The sequence below is a fragment of the Molothrus ater genome, chromosome 35, assembly GCF_012460135.2.
Source record: "Molothrus ater isolate BHLD 08-10-18 breed brown headed cowbird chromosome 35, BPBGC_Mater_1.1, whole genome shotgun sequence".
Lineage (NCBI taxonomy): Eukaryota > Metazoa > Chordata > Aves > Passeriformes > Icteridae > Molothrus > Molothrus ater.
The window spans coordinates 1,200,799-1,208,849 of NC_071662.1; positions in this window are offsets into that span (position 1 = coordinate 1,200,799).

Sequence of the window (8,051 nt, forward strand, 5' to 3'; positions counted from 1 at the left end):
CAGTTGCTGGCAGTTTCTGATAAAAGAAAAGTGCAAATTTGGCCCCATACAGATATTATCAAAAGGAAGGGAAAGCTCTGTGGAGCAGTCACAGAGGGGACAGGGATGAAGAGAAAAATGATTCTCACATTTGGCAAGCCCCAAGCCTGGGAATTTGGGAGTTATTCGGGAATTTAGCTACTTGAGCTGGGCTTCTTGTGGACTTTTAGCAGCCTTGTGTTCCTCACCTTGGGGTGAATGAACCTTGTCAGTGTTGTGGTATCTTTTGCTCCCTTTCCTCCAGTGATTTTAACAAACTTTTCAAGGAAGGACATAAAAATATTTTCTTTACACTGGCCACCCACAACAGCCATTTTCCTCATCAGTTCTCCTGTAAGTCACTCAGAGGAAGCTGCATCAAGTTTCCAAGAGTTCCTCCAGAGAGAACCACAACCTCCTCAGGGAGGGAACCATGCTGTTGTCAAAGGCACTTGGGGTCAGAGAACAGTGCCCTGAACTCACTGTGCCAAAATAATGTCACAATCTGAATAAGAAAATTATTAGAGAGATGCCTCTGCCCCAATTAAGGTGCTAACGAGACCAAATCCAAAGTGGATTTTACTGAATAGTAAATGTGAGGTAGAGAGAGAGATGGAAAGAAAGAGAAAAGGGGGGAGAGCAGGGAGTGACAGGGACAGTGACCTCCCCTGGGGCAGGGCAAGTGTGACAATGTCCCCTGTGTGTGTGGCCTTTCCGGGGTGGGGGTTTTCCACCTGAGCCAGTTTGGGTAAGGGGGGTGGTGTTCACCCCTGAGCAGGGATTCCCCCACTGTTTCAGGTTGCAATGTAAGATGGAACCAAATGCATGTTTTCAATCCCCATCTTCATCAACTGCTATAAACAGGTGGGGCAGTGTTCTTGATCTCTTCCATGACTCAGCCCTGATAACGCCCTCCAGGGGAGATATCTTCTGTGAATGGGCCATTGAGTGTCACTGCAGGAATGATAAAATTCCATCCTCCCATTGTGGGATGCTCCGCCAGGGGGAGGATCCAAGCATTCCTATGTGGATATAAGCTGAGCCTTACAACACCAGGAGCAGCTTGCCTACTGGATTCCCAGAGGACAAGAGCTCCAGAACCAGCCTGGACTCCAGAGGAAGACCAGACCCTTCTACAGGATCACTGCTTGGACAGAATCACGTTCATCACTCCAACAGGACTGCAGCCATCATTTAATGGGACTGCTGCCACCAGCCTGAGCAGCAACAGGGTGTCAGGTTATATCCTGACTCTGTCAGTTTAGTGCAGTGTTTCTGTATCATTGCCTTGATTTTCTTTTCTTATGAAGTTGTAATTATGGTTTAGACTCTCCCCAGGTTTGCCTTCAAAGCAGTGCAAAAGACAATGTGTGCACAAGTTGTTTTCTCCCAAAACAGGATTTCCCATCCCCAAACCATTGCCAGATGAAGAGCAAGATGAAAGAAGAGGAAGGAGCCCCAGGACACCAGTCAGGTGAGAAGGAAGTCAGTGCCCTTTCCCCTCTCTCCTGCTCCATCTCCCAGCCCAGCACAGCCCCCGGCTGCAGGACCACCCTGCTGCCAACCCCGTCCTGCTGGGGATGCACTGGGGGGATCTCCTTCCCCTTCCCTCTGGCATGGAGGCAAATCCATCCTCTCCTTGTCCTTCCTCCCCAGGGAAGAAGCTGAGGATGTAGACCAAGGGGAAAAATCTCCTTGGCAGAACCTCATGGAAGAGGCTGTTTTGAGCGGCTCCATGGCAGAGGAATCCAAGGGGAGAGAAAATCCCCAGAGATCCCACAGGAGGAGGGGCTCAAAACCCAGCCCAGGGTGCTCTGAGGAGGAAAGACCCACCCTGAGCCAGGAAGGTGGACAGAGCTTCAGCCAGAGCTCAGAGCTGGTGGTCCATGTGCAGCTTCACAATGGGGAGAAGCCCCACAAGTGCTTGGAGTGTGGGAAGAGCTTCAGGAAGAGCAGCACCCTGATCAGCCACCAGATGATCCACACTGGGGAATGGCCTACGAGTGTGGGGAGTGGGAAGGGCTTCAGCTGCAGCTCTGCCCTCATCACCCACCAATGTATCCACACTGGGGAGAGGCCCTACGAGTGTCCCCAGTGTCAGAAGAGGTTTCACACCAGCTCCAGTCTCCACCTGCATGAGCGAATTCACTCAGAGAGGCCCTTCCACTGCCCTGACTGTGGGGAGGGCTTCAAGCAGAATCCCACCTCATCAGGCACCAGTGCATCCACACTGGGGAGAGGCCCTACGAGTGTCCCAATTGTCAGAAGAGGTTTCACACCAGCTTCCAGCTCCTCAACACCAGCGGATTCACACCCAGGCAAGGCCCTTCCTTTGCCCTGACTGTGGGAAGGACTTCAAGCACAACTCCACCCTCTCAACCACCAGCATCCACACTGGGGAGAGGCCCTACAAGTGTCCCCAGTGTGGGAAGAGCTTCACCAGCAGCTCTCATTTTACCAGACACCAATGGAGCCTCAGTAAGGGAAGCCCTGCAAATGCCTCGATTGCAGGAACAGCTTCATGCACCACTCCAGCTTCACCCCATGGAGAACCCACATTGGGAAGAGCCCTGGTGATCCATGTTCCCTGTGATCCATGCTGGGAAGACACCTGTCCCTTTTCCTGCCCCTGCCAATGACCTGATGTGGGATGGAAGAACGTGAGGGTCTGGCCATGGCCCTGTCATCACATTCACTCCCACCTCAGGTCATTGCCAGGGCAGGAAAGGGTGCCATGGAAACTGACCATAGCAACAGGAGGCTGGTGATGGTTGCCATGGAAACTGACCATAGCAACAGGGGGCTGGGTATGGTTGCCTGCTTAGGATCAGATTTGTCACAGGCCCTCAGAGGGGTTCCATGGGGACTTTCCAAGACTCTGTCTCTCTCTCTCCCTGAGGAGAAGGATGTCCTTTCCAGACAGGAGAAATTGTGGCCAGCCAGACCCAGTGAGCTGTGTTTTAGTTTTCCCTGTAAGCAGCTTTATTTATCCCTTCTGTTATCAATATTGTTTTTGTTCTGTCTGTTCCTTATCTGGTTGCTGTTCCAATAAATTGTTCTTATCCCAGCCCGGAATCTTTGCCTTTTGTGCTTTCCATGGGAGGCGGGAGGGCAGCGAGGGCAGCGCGGTTTTAGCGGGAGCAGGAAATTGGGGAATCCCATTCCTGAAGCCCGGCCCGTGGAAACCGAGCATCCCAGCTGGTGGCAGCCCTGGTGGCCATGGCAGCAGCCTTGGGAGCGGGTCCCTGGCTGGGGCTGTGGGAACCTCTTCCCTCTGGTGCCCAGGGACAGGAGTGGAGGGAGCAGCTGCAGCTGAGTCGGGGCAGGCTCAGGTTGGATGTCAGGAAAAGGTTTTTGCCCAGAGGCTGCTGGGGCCCTGGCCAGGCTCCCCAGGGAAGGCTCCCAGCTCCAGGGCTCTCTGAGCTGCAGCAGCGTTTGGCCAGTGCTGCCAGGCCCAGGCTGGCATTGTTGGGGTGTCCTGTGCAGGGCCAGCAGTTGGACTGGAGGATCCTGATGGGTCCCTCCCAGCTCAGCCAATTCTGTGCTTCTGGGATCCCATCAGCCTGGGGATGGGGCTGCCAATGGTTGCCATGGCAACAGGCTCTGGCTGCAGGCCTGAGCTGGTGTCCATGGCAACCAGCCCTGGCATGGGGTCTCCATGGAGCTGCCAAGGGACTAAGCATAGCAATAGGGGCTGGTGATGGTTGCCATGGAAACTGACCATAGCAACAGGGGGCTGGTGATGGTGAATTAAGAGTTTAAAGAAACTGCAAGTGTTAAAATCTAGAGGAAGGTTAATTTAGCCAAGGGGGACAGTATTGCGAGAGAAGTAGAAATAATAAGGGATAGTTAATTATTAGCAGATAAAGTAGTTAAGTCCAGGGCAATATCTCTGCCTGTCAGAAATCACCTGCCTGTCTTTACTATGTTTAAAGAAGTAGGGTGGGATATGGATTGAATTGTGGAAGAGGACTGTGGCCTGCACCTGGGCCCTGAAACTTGAGCTGTAGCCATGGGGTTGGAAAGCCTGCCAACAAGTCATACGTAAAGAGGTCAAATTGAGGAAGACATCTTTGCCTTCATCAGAAGGAGACCACTCCCATTTTAAAACCTCCCGACCCATTTGAAGTGAAAGACTGCACAAGCGTGAAGGAACTTTGGACCCAATTATTATACTTTTTACTATGAAGTGGGGATAGGCAGGGTTAGGTAATGAAAATGTATTAGGCACTTTGGAAATTATATGAATATATAAGACTTTTTCAGATAAATAGAGAGCCAGAGCCTGTAATTCTTTGCACATGCCTTTGGGAGATTACTCTGCTTGTATCTGGTGCTGTCAATAAGCACACCACTTTCTAACTTTAACTGCTTGGGGAGTTCTATTCCACACCTCATTTGATGACCGTGGCAGGACACTTCTCTGTCCTGGCGAGAGCAGCCAGGCTGAGCACGTCTCTGGGCACTGCCAGGACATTCCTTTCCTGGAGGGACCTACACTCTCGGCTGTTCATTGCAGGGACAGACAAGAACTGCTGGGACTGCGGATAATGGGCACGTTTAAATCTGTGTAAAGTAACCCACAAGCCGCACGCAGGGGAAGGGCTGTTGGTAAGCCACACAGAGACATCCTGCACACAACGTGAGCCTGTACAGTTTCCCTTTGGGTTTGTTGCCGGCAGAAGGATTTTCTGTGTTGATAAGGACCCACTAGCAATTCTGGGGGTGAATTGAGCAAATTCCGGTTTATTGCTGCTATTTGATTGTGTGTTGTTATTTTGATTGTGTTTTGATTTTGATGTGTTTGTGTGAGCTGATTGGTGAGGTGAATGTGGGTGAATGCTAAGGTGCTGTATGCTGTGTGTTGAGAGGAGGTGAGCACTTTATCCCTTGAGATACCCCTCCCCAGTGATTCTGTGTGTGGACTTTTTAGTTGCAGGGGATGGTATTCCCTTTAGCACCTGGTGGTTGGGTTTAACTGGTCCCTGCCAATGTTTTGGGTTTGGGTTTCACCAATGCCCTGCCTCTGGAACTTGAGAGGCAAGGGTCGGATGCTGTAACGCGGTGTCTTTGTGGTCCCTTTTTGAGGGGTTTGTGAAGCCATAATGCCTTTATTTTCTTGGATTTATTTGGTGTGGTTTGGGGTTTGATGGTTTGTGTGTATTTTTAGTACAATACTGCCATACTGCCATCTTGTGTCAAAAGTTATAATGGCAAAAACCTGGTAATTTTTGCTTTGTGCAGCTGTGGTTGTTGGCTATAGCTGTGTGTTGTTGGATGTCTTGTGGTGGCAGTTGAAGCTTGAGCCCGGGTTGAAATGGTTCAGCCCTTTAGGCCACCCCTTTTAGGATGGCTTTAGCTTGAACCAGTGTTTGTGGGTTGTTAGAGCTGTAACAGGGACAGCTTGTTGTATGAGAATAGTGGGGTGAGTTGACTCCCGGGATTTGAGCTATGGAAAGGGTTGCCAACAACTATCAGAGTGATCTGATAGGCACTGCTAAATGATTAAAATATATGATGAAACAACATAACCCAGATTGGACTGACATTCAATTCCTGTTGGATGCTTTAACTGAGATGGAAAAGCAGTTAATTTTGAAAATTAACAGGAACTTTGTGGAAGACACTTGTAGACCAGCTGAACTTGATGCTAAGGAATTTTTCCCCCTTTGAGATCCATGATGGGATCGAACTAAACCAGAAGATTTGGCCAAACTGGAGGATTATCAGGAGATTATAATAAAGGGAATGGAAAGGTCAATCGCTAAAACCATAAACTGGGCTGCCCTATATGCAGTGAGACAAGGCCCTTCTGAAAGTCCTGAATTTTTAGACCACTTGTGGGAGGCAATGCATCATCATGCATCTGTAGATCCTGATTCCCAGGATGGGATACAACAGTTAGCAAATTTGGCTTTGGGAAACAGGAGACATTAGGTGTAAGGTGTAGAAGATTTGGGGGCCTATGGGGTGAAATTTAGAAGCCTTATTAGAAGAGGCATGGAGGGGTTTTAGCAGTTGAGAGGAAGGATACAAACAAGGGATGAGAAAATTAGTAGCAGTAGAAAGAGAAGAGGAAAAAGGGAGATGGCATATTCAAATTGCTTCCACAGGAGGTCATCAGCAGTGGAATTATAGGGCATGGATGGATGGCTGGTCCAAAAAGGGAATGAAGCTCATGTTCTGCAAGTCAAGGCATTTTCAGAGATGGCACCACAGAAACGGACTGTGGGATCTTGGCTCCGAAATGGTCATTAGTATTGTTGATGCATTCAGTCTTTAAGCTGTTACAGTGCAACAAGGTCACTGAGTTATTATCTTTGTTATATTCATGTAACAGTGTCTAAAGTTGGACCCTTGGCTGAAATATCAATCCTGACATAAGTTTAGACAAAAAGTCCCGGTATTCAGTAGGACAGAAGAGGAAGAACTCCTTAAAATAGGAGCCAAGAAAGATAAGGAAGGGAAGTGGAAATTAGCAGATGGGAGGAAAATGTTGAATAAACCCCTTGCCAGGAAAATGCTAGAAGGCATACATGGAACAACACATTGGGGTACACAAGTACTAAGTGATCAATTTCTAAGGGATTTGGGATGCATAGGAATTTTTGGGATAGCTAAGCAGGTGACTGAACTGCTTGTGATATGTCAACAAGGAATAAGAAGATCATGAGGAAAACACCCAGGGGAGGGTGAGAACTAACCTTAGGGCTCTTTCAAAACATCCAAGGAGACTTTACTGAGCTTCCCCAGGTACAATGGTGGAAGTTTTGCCAGTGATAGTAGATCACTTGACTCACTGGGTAGAGGTGGTACCCACTGTGAAAGCCAATGCCAATGCTGTGATTAAAACACTTCCAGAATCAATCATTCCCCAATATGGGGTGGCAAACAGGATTGATTCAGACTGGGGAACTCATTTTACATCAAAGATGTTGCAGAAAGTTGTTCAGGCCCTGGCAGTAAAATTGGAATTACACACTCCATGGCAACCACAGAGTTCCCGTTGGGTTGAGAGGATGAATCCAACTCTTAAAAGAGCTCTAGTTAAGATAATGATTGAAACCCAAATGTCATGGATAAAATGTCTCCCTTTGGCCTTATTAAGAATGAGAACCCAACCCCAGTCAGATCTGGGGCTGTCACCCTATGAAATGATGTTTGGGTTTCCCTTCCTGACCTCACCCCAGAAGGCTGCCACCTATGAGGAAGGGGAAGCCAATGCCAAGAATAAGTGATGTCTATAGCACAAACCTTAAAGGGCTAAGACATAAAGGGGCAATTCCTCAAACTACCACCCTGGATTTCAGAATCCATAATATTAATCCTGGGGATTGGGTGATGATTAAGCCATGGAGAGATCAGCCTCTAACTCCTCAGTGGGAAGGTCCCTTTCAGGCACTGCTCACCACCGAATCGGCCGTGCGAGCTGCAGAGCAGGGATGGACTCATGGCAACAGAGTCAAAGGCCCAGGAGAAGAACCCAAAGAGTGGACTATAACATCCAGGCTGGGTGAAACAAGATTGATTCTCAAGCAGAGACTGAGACAACCAGAAAAACACCAAGACGCCCAAAAAGTAGAGTCAAGCTTCCACCAACCAACTCGAGAACTGTCTTCCTGTTTTCATGGGTGAGAATTACCAGCATCTGTTGAGGGGAAACACACAAGGGACTGTAAAAGGTAATGGGACAGCTTCTTTAAGAAAATAAGACAAAGGGAGGAGGGCAAGACCGGGTTGGCCCCTTTGTTTGCTACCAAGAAGGCTCCATAGCCCTGCTGTGGGCAGCAACCCCATAGGCATGGTAAGGTAGGGACAAAAGGCCATTCCAGACCTCTGTCATTCCTCAGTTGTCTTTTAATTCAACAGGGACTAGAGGGCAGGACCGAGTTGGCCTCTGTACTCACCCCTAAGATGCACCAACTATGGGTAGCAGCCACACAGGCACGGTAGATGGGAGTCAAAGCCATACTGGACCTCTGGGATGCCCTTTTGACCATTCCAAATGAGTGTGTCTAATGAAAACCTGAGAT